The sequence below is a fragment of the Octodon degus genome, unplaced genomic scaffold, assembly GCF_000260255.1.
Source record: "Octodon degus isolate 3935 unplaced genomic scaffold, OctDeg1.0 scaffold00018, whole genome shotgun sequence".
NCBI classification, from domain to species: Eukaryota; Metazoa; Chordata; class Mammalia; order Rodentia; family Octodontidae; genus Octodon; species Octodon degus.
This window is the reverse complement of record NW_004524594.1, coordinates 13,480,090-13,492,589: the sequence shown is the minus strand read 5'-3', so window position 1 is coordinate 13,492,589 and position 12,500 is coordinate 13,480,090. Positions and strand designations below refer to the sequence as shown.

The 12,500-nt window shown below is 43.2% G+C and overlaps 1 pseudogene; it reads right to left on the bottom strand.

Annotated features, from left to right (window-relative positions):
* The window catches only part of LOC101573011, a 14,148-nt pseudogene extending 10,015 nt beyond the window's left edge, over positions 1-4,133 (bottom strand).
* Between the last annotated feature and the right edge of the window lie 8,367 nt (positions 4,134-12,500).

The window sequence follows — 12,500 nt, the reverse complement described above, 5'->3', positions numbered from 1 at the left end:
ACAGTGGATAAAGCAAAGAAGATGCCAATGCCCCAGTATCAGAAGTGAAATAGGATATTTATTTTTAAATTGTTTAGTACTACACATTTGCAGTACATATGTTTACATGACTTGAAATATTGAGCCTCTGCAAAAATGAGGTAATGTTTCCTCCATGAAAGACATTATTCAGAGGCTAAGCAGGTAAGCTCAGCCTAGAAGGAAATCTAAAAATTATGTATTTATGATATGACTTGGATTGACAATGCATAACTAGTTCTCAAAGCTCACTATGAGAAAACAGAAATAACCACTTAAACATTTTAAGATCAAAGCAAATGTTTTACTGAACAAAATGTCAGATGTCAAAGAAGCCCATAAAAAGTTTCTTAATTTTGTCACTCACTAGGGAAATGCAAACTCAATAATCACAAAATATTGCTACACTCATATTAATACTAAAATGTTGACCATTCCATGATAAGAATAAAGACTTAAAACTCTAAGATATGACTGGTAGGTTGTAACATTGCACCAACTCTTAGAAGAACCGTTCAACTGTGTCTTAAAACATCAAGCACTCAGCGGATTAAAGCACCTGCAAGCAGGCACAGGGGCCGAGGGTTCCATTCCCAGGCCTGCCACACTGCCCTCCCACCAAAGCATGCTGAGACAGCACTTGAGACTGGGTGTGGTTGTATGTGCCTGTAATTTCAGCCCTTGGGAGGCTGTAAACAGGTCACTACAAGTCCAATCTAGTAGTGAGACCCTGAACACCCTGTAGACCCTTCCCTAAAATAAAAAATAAAATTTAAAAAATCAATCACACACTCAGTACACGACCTAGTTATTCTATTCTAGGTACTTACCCTAAGAAAAATAAAAGATGCATCCTTGTGAAACCTATTTATGAGTGTTCATAATATTTTTATTTCTCTATAAGATTATACTGGAAACAATCCAAATGTCCACCAACAGGAGAATGGAATGTTATTACACAGTTATCAAGTAAACTGGAAGATTACCAATAAATAGGAATGAATAACTGTACATTTCAACATGAAAAAAAAAGTCTAATTTTACTATAGCAAAGACCTTGTTCAGACAGGAAGATATATCCTATATGAGACTTCATTTGTATAAAATTCTAAGAAATTAGAACGGGTCCATATGGATGAAAAGCAAGATCTATGGTTGATGGAAGATAGGAGGAGGGGGACAGATTGGCAGGGGCTAGAGAGGAGCTGGGGAAACGTTTGAAGGGCGTGAATATGTGCATGATCTCCATGGCAGTGATGACCTCATACATTTATATATGGGTCAAACTTTTTCAGATTGTTTACCCTAAATGTTCAGTCTACTGTATGACAGTTATGCCAAATACACATGTTAAAAGTTTACGCTAGTCGACTTTAAACCACTGATCAAAATTATTAGAGAAGCAGCTACTTCTCTAATAATTAGCATTTGTTAAGCGCCCTCTAATCCAACCAGCAATAACCAATCACACAAGGGCAGACATTCTAGGCATGGTGGTTCACATTGGTAATCACAGCTCTTTGTGAGGCTGAGGCAGGAGGATCTCAAGTTTGAGCCCAGCCTAGGAAATTTAGCAACTTCCTGAAAACTTGTCTCAATTTGAAAAATAAAAACAGCTAGAAATGCAGCTCACTGTGAAGACCCCAAATTCAATCCTCAGTACTTCAAAAGAAAAGAAAAAGTCAGCATTTAAAGATCTAATAGGTTTTGATTTCTTCCCAAATCATCATAATTAAATTGTTATCTAGTTTCAGGGAGTTCAGACAACTCAAAAGGTTTTCTTCCTAATCAAGTGCAGAAAGTTTTAACAGGATTATACTGATTATTGAAAGACAGTATTTGTTATGATGAAAGAAAATACATAGATAAAAAAGTTTTCAAATGAAAAAGGAAAGCTCCAAAATTAAAGAACTCTCTATTTAAAATAGGATTTGGCTTATAAAACCTTCCATTTCACATAAAGTTAGAGAGAAATGTTTGTCCCATAAAATAAAAAGACCTGTAAAACAAAGTGGTCAGAATGACTCAAAGCAATAACCAGTGTCAGTAACCATTAGGATTTCTGTGGAGCTGTTCCCCAAATTGTCTGTTTCTAATTTAAATTTTTATTTTTGAAATGTATTATTCCCAAATCCTGCCCTTGTGAATAAATAGATATATTCACATGGGTTACTTGCGAAATCTGGTTTGCATTTTCAAGCCATAAGGAAGTCTTTCTAAAGTCATATGATTAAAAAGCACCCTCAACACAATTCCTAAAGCTGGCTTTCTCCATGCATAGCCCTGAAGCCATGCATTAGTTGTCTGTTTAATTCTGCCAGGTTTTAAAAACCATGTAAGAGAGAAGGGTTTCATTCAACCTATAGCTATTGTAAAGCAAACTATTCCCAGCACTAGAGAGCAGCCTCATTGACCGAATGTGCATAGAAAATCACATCCATGATACCAGTTAAATGAAGATTCTTCAGTTAGAAATCTAAAGCAGAGACAGCATCAGCCCAAAGTATTTTAACTAAGTCTGGAACTAAGACAGTGACTGTGGAAAGAAAGTGGGTAGCTATTTGTGGAAGCGAAAGCGTAAGTCAGCTTACCTCAGTGTGCTCTTCCTCAGACCATGCCGGTACCTAACCTCAGAGGCTGCCCAAAAGTACACAGAAGACAGCTGGGAACAGTCAAGTCCAATCCTAAGGTTCTGAGACTACAAAACAGGTCTGGTCTTCGATGGAGCCTGAAGACACCATCAACATCACAGCAAGTAAAAAATGTATGTGGCTTCCATGAGCTAATAGATCAGCATTTATGTTTATGTAGAACCCTTTGGCAGGGAGAGCAAGATTAGAGGATCATCTAGAATGGGAGTCAGCAAAGTGTGGTGCTTAGGTCAACTATATCCCATGACCTATTTTTATAAATAAAACTCTATTGGAACACATGTCTGTTCATATCTTATGAATGGCAGGAATAAGCAGTTTTGACATATACTGAAGGGTTTGTAAAGCTCCCCCTAAAACATATTTTATTTGGCCTTTTACAGAAAATCTTTGGTAACCTCTGTTCCAGAAGACGGTGAAGCTTGAGGTTGAGCACTGCAGTCCCATTGATATGTTTGGCTTGGTATGGACTGAAGGGAATCTCTGAAGAGAGTAATAGTAAAATCTAAGAAGGATATGAAGGGTACAACTGAAGAGCTAGAGCTCAGAGGTTCACTGGAAGGCAGAGATTAAGGCAAAAGAGCAGTCCTATTAATAGGACAAACACTTCATGGATTCAGCCAAGAAGAAGATTCAGCAGACTTGTGGCATCCAACTCACCTTGTCATGGAAGATACCAAGACAAGGACCTCAATTGCCATGGCACTGATTTTCTGGCTGGTTTGAGAAATGGCCAACATTAAGGGCTCTGTGGTGAGTAGAGGCAGAGGCTGCCCCAGGAAGAATGAGCTCTTCAGTTCAAGGAACCTTTCTACCCTTTGACAGATGACAGAGGATGGGGATATTTACTCCATGTCCTATTCAGTGTGACAGGGTTGCTTCCTACCTTTATCAGCCAAAGGCAATGAGACTGAAATTAAAATATCTGCTAGGTGAAATGATCAGCTTCAGCAAATAAAATCACAAAACACATAGTTAAATTTGAATTTCAGATAAGAAAAAAAGCTTCACATTCCTGAAACATTTCATTGGCCATTACTAAAAGTTAGCCATTATTTGAGATTCACATGTTACCAAGAGGAGTGTGTTTTGTCCGACAATGCTATTCACAGGACGCTGGCCACCTCTGAAACATTACGATCAAATTAAACAATGTTTTAAATCCTGGAGCAGCAAGAAATTTTTAGCCCTCCTGTCTCTTTTGCTCACTTTTCTCATCTACTTTTATCTCCTCCCTACCACTTCCATTCCTGGAGAAAGGTCCAATCACACCTACCAACACTTTCCACAATGATAATAATGGCCTCAACTGCCACCCATTAAATGGAAGAGGGTCTGAGACAGAAAGGAGAACTCAGCTTTCTTAAACGGACTCACAGGAAGGAAATCTGGTGAAGTCAGTTGGCTGATGAGCTTCTGACTCATTGGAGGTTTCGTTGCCGGAGATTTGCAGCAGTCAATCATGGTAGCAATAAGCACGTTGGTTTGCTGTCACCCAAACCACTGACACTTCCCTGGCATCACACGCAATACAGGCTGGGCTAAAACTTAGACTTAGGTTGAGTGCTGGGTACTTGCTGCTTCCAAATATTGATTTAAAATGGACATCCTGGGCTTTCACAGAAAGCTTGAGAGCCACGCTCATGGTTTGGAAGCTTTGCACTGGTACTATATTCTCAGAAGATGTTCTCATGAAATGTTTAAGTCAAATGGGTGGCATCTATTTTGTGCTGCAGTTGCAGGAATAAACCTCACTTCCGGTGAAGAGGATGTGGACTGAGACTATTTTCAGTGTGAGCCTTAAGAATATCCACAACATGTGAAAACCTTAGAAAACAAGGTTAAATTGTTTTTTTTTTTTTTCCTTCTTTCCCCATCACTCCTTCTCCAGCAGCCTTTCCACCCACTGGAGCAGTGTGTTGAGTTGCTCATCTGCTCTTCATCCAAGAAAGAACCTGGCATGCAGCTGTGAGGAGCACATCTGGCTGGTAGCAGCTTAACATTGTTTCTTGCCAGGCAGGTGCTTGTGCCACTTGGCTATATCTATGGAAGATGAAAGATGTTTGAAAGTACCTTTGAAACTGAGACCATCCTGTTCCCAGGCAGCCCCTAGACATGGCTGAGCACACAGGAGTGGTGTGTGTGTGTGTGTGTGTGTGTGTGTGTGTGTGTGTGTGTGCGCGCGCATGAGCGTGTGTGCTGGAGCTTGGCTCCTTCTTTACAACATGGAGCACTTCAAATGAGCAAGCTTTGTTCTGCACTTCCTCCTTGGGTTAGCCAAACATGTTTCAGTTCTGCATTAGAGTTTAAGGCTCTACCTTACTAATCCTGTTTCCTCTCCCTTTCCTCTTCAGAAGTGTTATTGCCCAATAGAACAGAATGAAGGTGCCCCCTCTCCTTCAATTCTTATGGGGAAATCTTATCTCTACATTGATGGTATTTGAGGTAGTACTGGTAGGAGGTTTTGAGACCAAGAGGGTGTAGCCTAGGATTACTGCCCTTACGAAAGAGACCATGGAGAGCTCTTTCATGCCATGTGAGAAAACAGGGAGTGAGAAACTGTAATCTACAATCACAAATCAGAACAGAAACCTACTGGCACCCTGATTTTAAAACTCCTGCCTCCAGAACAGGAGGATATGCATTCTGCTGTTTGAGCTGTCCAGTCTATGGTATTCTGTCAGCAGTCCAAACTTTCAAAGACATCCAATAAACCTGTTAACATCTCTAACCCCACTTGATGTCTCCTTCCCCGAAGCGATGATTTGACGTAACCATCATGGCTCCTGGCAGTTGGTCAGGCAGGAATCAATCATCACAAAAAAAAAAGATATTTTTAGGGGAAAGATCTTGTCTGAAAGGAAGAGGAGAAAAGAGAAAATCAGCTTCTTCCTATTCCAGCAAAAACAGGGATGAGAAGAGAGATGGTGGCAGGGTCAATCTTTAAATATCAGCATTTTGTCTTTCCCCACCCTTTCAGGGTCAAGGCTTCTGACTCTAAAACTATGGTAGTGTTTAGGAAGATGCGGTAAAGCTAAGAACATAGCCTAGAAGAACCCGAATGCACCTAGGAGCAGACCCACATCTGTCCTGGCCGTGTGTCTACCCTGGAGCTAGTGAGATAGTGCAGCATTCACAAAAGTCCCCTCAAGGATAGCAGTGTGATGAATTATGTTTCCCTGGGCCTTAGTGAAGGTTATAGAGGTCTCAGGGGGTCACCAGAAATGCAGAGACCTAAGGTGACCAAGCTCTTTGATTTCTAGGGACAAGGACGTGGCAGTGTTCTACAGCTGTAGACACCATTGTATGTCAATGGACAAACTAGACCATGAGCCCACTAAGATCAGAGAACCCCATGCTAATTTCTACACACATAGCTATGTGATGATGCAACTAACAATGGAAAAAGGATTCCAAAGGACAGATGAGGTTAAGAGTAGGAAAACTTTATTGGGGGAATACAAAAAGCTCAGCAGAGGTAGGAGGGGTCCTGGAAGTGGGTTGTCACCGAGGCCCTTTGTCAGGGGCCATTTATACAGCAAAGTCCCAATGTGGGTACAACATGAGTCAAACTACCATCAACCTATAAGATTACAAGGATAGCTGCCTAGCTAACGTTGGTTCAGTAGGGAAGCAGAGCTCTTGGCAAGGGTACGTGGAAAGAACAAAGGCGTTTTGGGGGAAGGCATGGGTCCAGATGTTCTGGACACCCATCTGGGTGACTGATGCCTATCTGAACTATACTGATAAGATGATACTAATTTCGGCACCACCACCAAGTTACTGCTCATATCTTAGGGGAAGCACACAGCCTGATCATTGCATCTTTATCATCAGGGATGATACCTCCAACCACAGTTCGGATATCTTTATTTATTTATTTTTCTCTGACTTGCTTGACAGCACAGGCCCTTTCTGAATGTGTATTAATTTTTATCTAATTTAGTTACTCATAAAGACAGAAAGAGACTTCCAGAATTGCCTCAGAATATTTTAAGGGGGATTCATGACAATGTGCTTTTTACTGGAATAGTTGTATTTAAATTTAAACCTTCACTGGGCTTTCCAGTAGTATGCTGATTAACTATAAGTCTGGTCTATTGGCCCCACTGCAACTGAATAAAACATTTTCACTCAGAGAGTTAGTTCAAGGTCCAGGCTGAGGAGTTAAGGAGCAACAAGCTAAGGCTCTCTTAGGTCATATCTGAATATCAGCTGCTTATGAAGAATCTCCCCAGGCTGCAGGAATTATAGCTTCTCTGGGTTGTGAGTGTTTGGCCTCCCTCTAGACCACATATTCTGAGGAGTAGGAGCAGCCCCTGCTAAGAGCCAAGGACCTTTCTGCTGCTGTGTGGACACCATGAATGAACACGGGATCCCACCCAAAATGTCCCACGTCCTGTTTTTCTGAGCCCTTCTGGTCAAGTCAAAAAGCTTTAGTAGTACTCGGTTTTGAACATTTCTACCCCTTTTTAATCCACCTTTCCAAACTGTGAGAACAAGCTTCTGACTCAGAGAATCAGAAACTCCTCACTCCAATCTGTTCACCATGGAGCAACCAAAATATCCATCAAGAGAAGTTAAATCATGTCACTTGTCCACTGAAGATCCTCCAAAGGTTCCTGATTTGACTCAGAAGAAAGCCTAAATTCCTCAGTGGCCCTTCAGCCCTCCACAGATCTGACATTTCACATTCTTATCTTACCCTTTTCACACCTCTCACACACTGCTTCCACTCCAGTAGCCTCATGAGTTCTAGAATGTTCTTTCCTCAGATGTCAGCAACAGCTGAGGGAATCTCCCCAATGCTTAAAACAGGGCCTGGTGTATGACAGATGCTCACACTGTAGTTACTAATTGAAAACATGAACTTCGGGGTTCCCCTTACCCTCTCTTGCGTTTTATTGTCAGTAACATGTTCCCTCCTTCTTGTCCTGACAAAGCAAACACAAACAAAAAGAGACTCTGCAAGAGGCATGCCTGCCTCCTCATCTCCATTTCATAGGAATTATGTATATTCCTTCGGATTGGGCAATTTGAGGCATGGAGTGTGGAGAGAAGAGATTTTGAGGAATTCTCCACCCCAGTTGGCTCTGCCTGTGTCTCTGTCTGGTCCAATCACCTCTCACCTCCGCATCATCTCTGGCATCAGGAGCATCCTCACATCTGTGCCCTGTGAATTTGGCTCTGGATCAGCCAGGAGCAAAGGTTGTCATCTCCCCTCACGGACTGCTCGGCACGCAAACCCTGTGTACCGGGCTGCTGTTTCCCAGGGCCAAACAACTGGACCGCTGCTCGGGTTTATTGACGGATAAATCTCGAGCGCGAATCTGGACTCCAGAACAGAGCATGCTGGGGCAGAAGGAGCGGTAGGCCCCGCCCAGGCCTGCAGACTGATTCTGCCTGCCAGCCTATTTCCTCTCTTAGCCATGGTACAGTTACCAAGGAGATGGAAGGAACACAGAAGAGACCTCCGTCAGGAGCGTGGGTGGCAGCAGACATCAGTCAACGAGGACAACACCCGAATTCTTGGCTCCCCCCTCCTTCCACACCCCAAAAGTAGCCGTGCAGGGAGGTGGGAAGACCGGGGGAGGGGGGAGTGCTTTTGGAATTCAAACCAGGGCTTCCCTACCAGCGCTTGGGTCCTCTGAGCCTCATAAAGGAGGTTTTCACTGGTAGATCTTCTGGCTTCTCAACTGTGAGAGTGTATTTGTGTTATAAAGAAAAGGAAAATACCTGTAAGGTGCATTTTTTTTCTGCTTCCCCCCGCCCCCAAGGGTCAGAAGAGACAAGCTTGGGGCCTGGGAGGTGGCTCAGTGGAATAAGCGCTTCCCTGGCAAGCGCAATGGCCTGAGTTCAATCCCCGGTTCCACCAAAAAAAAAAAAAAAAAAAAAGAAGAGACAGGCTCCTGAGTCATTCTGCTCTGATTTGGAGGTGAAGTTGAGAGTGAGTCTTCTGGTCACCTAGAGCCCACTACATATTGAGCACCAACTGATCCTCTAAGAGCAGGCACCTCCAGTGGAATAAGGGGTGGCCTAGAAGCCTCCACTCCACCCAGAGAAGGGACCCAACTTTGTAACCACCAACTCCGAAGATGAGCCGGCCCAGCCCGTTTCCACATGCCAATGACCACGATCTGACAAGCCTGGGAGAGTAATTACACAACGCTACTCCTAAAGGAGCCCGCTGCTTTCATCTTTACAAAACCTGTCAAGTCCCCTCCCACTCTTCTCCCCACTACAGTTGGTTCATTTTTTCCTTAGAGAAGAAGATTTTTTTCCCCCTCTCATTTCACAGAGGGGAACAGGGGCTTGTAGTAACTTTCTACCGTCAAAAAGGTAGCAGAAAGTCATTACCAGGCCTTGGAACCTTAAAGGCAAGGTGTTTCCCAGTCTCCCCTGATAGATGAGTTTCTCAAAAATGAGCCTCAGGGGCCTGAGGCCTGAAACCACCAGTGGTTACTAATGGGGCTTCAGACTGCAGCTTTAAGCCAAAAAGAGAAGAGCCAGGAAGAGGAACCAGAGGACTTCAGTGAATCTCACGCATGCCCAATATTTACATGTATTCTTTACTCTGTCTCCATAGCAACTGGCAGAGATGCAAAAAATGCTTGCTCGGTTTTTGTAAGAGAATGACAAGAGAATCCGCCAAGATCCTCTTTCTCCCAAAAGCAAAGCTATTTTCATCCATTGGCTTCATGACTTCTCCCAACAGCTATTTGGTCTGAGGGTTTCAAACAGCAGGCAGCCAGTGAATCCACTCAATAGGTATTTGAGCCACTCGGAATACAACGGCCTCATCTCCTGCTACATTTCCCAGGTAATTATTCACAGTGCCAGGAAAGGATTTTGTCATTACGAGGTCTCAATCATAAGGGACTGAGAGGTTGTGGTTTCCAGTTTTTAACCACAACATTTAAGGCGTGTCTTCATTTTTCTTATAATTTCCAAGTGCACATCATGACCTAATTCTCCCCGAAGAATCTAAATTGCTTTATGATGTATATGGATCGTGATGTGAGCTGAGGTTCTGAGGTAGCAAATTGTTCTCAGAAACTTCCTCTTCGATCCCTTCTCCCATGTTGCCCATAGATGTTATCCCTTCTAACCTAGACTCTCAAATACTTACATGGGGTTTTTGGTCAGAAATAAAGTCTACAGTGCCATGCAATTGAAACTGTGGTTCAAGTCTGCATATGTGCAGCAGATCATGTTATCTCTCAGGATCTTGTGGGGTGGGTGGTAGTGTATTTTGTGTCAAAAGCATCTTTCTAAGTGCTTTGGGAGGGAGCATAAAAACATCACTAAATATCCATTCCATGAAGATCTGACAAACTAGTAATCAACATCTTTCATAGCATTGAGCCAAGCATTGCACATTTGACCTGTAGCCAACACAGATGTCCAAGCCTATATGAAAACTGATTCCCTAGTCAAAGCCCCACTAGGGCCAGTTTCATGGGCAGGCAGGCAAGCAGTGCAGGTGCCTGAGACCCACATTCAGTAAGTCTTTCTTTGGGTGTAATGTACCATGCTTTCTTCTGTGCAGCTTTAGATTTATCTGTTAATTGTATTTTGCAAGTGAAATATCAAGGAACAAAGGAGCCCATTCTCTCTGGGGGGCCCTTTTGGAGCCCTAGATCTTCTACCTTTCCTCTTTCTCCTCCCTTACTCCTGTCATCCTCCATTCCAGGTACCCACTGAGTCAGGTTGGCAAATGTGGAGGCTTCACCCTCTCGCCGTAGCTATAGCAGCCTGGGAGAGGGTGTGGGGAAGATGCTGTTGGGCATGTACCCCATGGCACCTGCCCTGAGCTGGTGCATTTGCCAGGCAATGCGGTGGAGCCCATTTATCCATTCCCAACTGTATAACCGGCTTGTTCCAGCAGGCGGTGGGGTGGGGAGTGCTGGTTATCCGGAGGGCATCTAGGGTTGAGGAACAGGCTGTGAAGAGCAGAGATCAACTTCCTTGCTTTAGCTGGCTGCTGATTTTCATTTTGCACTTAGATCTCAGAATTACACAGCCCTCTCAGGACCTGGACAGAGTGCACTCCCATGATTCCTTTCCTTCAACCTAAACAAGCCTTGAACAACTGTTCTGAGTGAAGCTTTTGCAAGTCAGTCCTAGTCTCCTATCAGTTTTTTTTTTTCTTTTTAAAGTGGTAATTGATTCTTCAGAACTGACTCATTTCAACCATTAAAATACCCAAGTTAATGCTGATGTGAGTTTAGAGAAGCCATCTCATAAATACATGTAACATAACCATGAGATTTGAAATGGAACTATCTGTACTAAACATCTTCCACACCAAAACTCTTACATGAGTTTGTCTATTATGGAAAATCAAACACATTGTAAACTTTATATCAAAAGTGTACCTGATGGAAGATTTTCCAGCAAAGCCTGGACTGATTGAGGCTTTATTCTTTAAATTTGAGCAGGCATTTTTCATGGTAAAACATGTCATTTTGATGATGGTTTCTTTTCAACACTCTTCCAACTTTGAGAAGGAAGAGTTACAAATAGCAGGCATGAAATTCCCTCAAAGGTGTATTTTAAACAACTTAACACCTTGTAAATTTTCCTTTCCTTTTGCTCACCAGCTAGGCAACTACATGGAAGGTTGATCCAAGCAAACGCACATTCCCTGTGATGAGGTCAAATTTTGAGCCCTGGGCAATAATGAAAGTGTGGGAATAAATTAGTCCCTCCCTTTAAGACACAAGTAAGACCCCCTTCTTGGCAAGAGATAGAGTTCTGTAGCTACTGAAGGAGGCACCAAGAGGGTTGGGGTGACTGGCAGGCCTTGCTTGGTGGCTCACACCCCTGAGTAGTCACAATCGCACTGTCAGCAGAAGTCCACCTGGCTTATGCTAGCTGTAGACACAGGCAGTCCAATGGGAGTTGCTGTCCACAGCCTAACACATAGAGAGGCTTGTTGTGTGTTCTTCCTTTTGGAGTTGATTTGTGGAAAGCAACATTATTTTTATTTATTTATTTATTTATTGTATTTTAGGAAAGGGTCTACAGAGTGTTCAGGGTCTCACTACTAGATCAGACTTGTAGTGATCCTCCTGCTTACCGCCTCTCAAGTGCTGGGATTACTGGTGCTCACCACCATGCCCAGTTTCAATTGCCACCTCAGCGGGCCCCAGAGGCCTGGCCAGCATGGCAAGCCTGGGAACCACCAACCCCTGCACCTGCTTGCAGGTGCTTTAATCCATGGAGCTATTTGGCCTGCCCAGCACCATTATTTTGGATCAATGTAAAGCTCACCCTTGCATTAGACCTCAGAAATATTACTATTATTGTTATTTTATGTACAGAGTCTACAGTAGAGCCTCTCTACACATCGGATTCGTAGTGATCCTTCCTGTTTTTCAGCCTGCTAAGTGCTGGAATTACAGGCATGCACCAGCACACCCAGTCTCAGTTGCAGTGCACCCTGGGGGCAGGGCTGGCACAGCTGGCCGGGAATTGAACCTCCAGCCCCTGAGTCTGCCTAAATAGGTTCTTTAATGCACTGAGCTATCTGGCCAGCTCTATCTTGGAAATATTATTACAGAATGCTTGCTATGTGGGTGGCACTTATGTTCTATTTCACATTAAAAAAAAAAAAATCCTGGACCTAGTCCTAGCCAAGGTCTGCAGCAGGAAGGAGCTGAGCACAGCAGCCAGACCTAAGCCAGATGCAGCTGGATAACTCCAAACTCTGTGGAGCTCTACCTGAACTTCAGTACATGTGAAGGTTACAACTACAGCAAAGATCTACAACAAAGGGCAGAAGACAGTGCTACACAAAATGAAGAGAAGGAACAAAATGCAACCTCA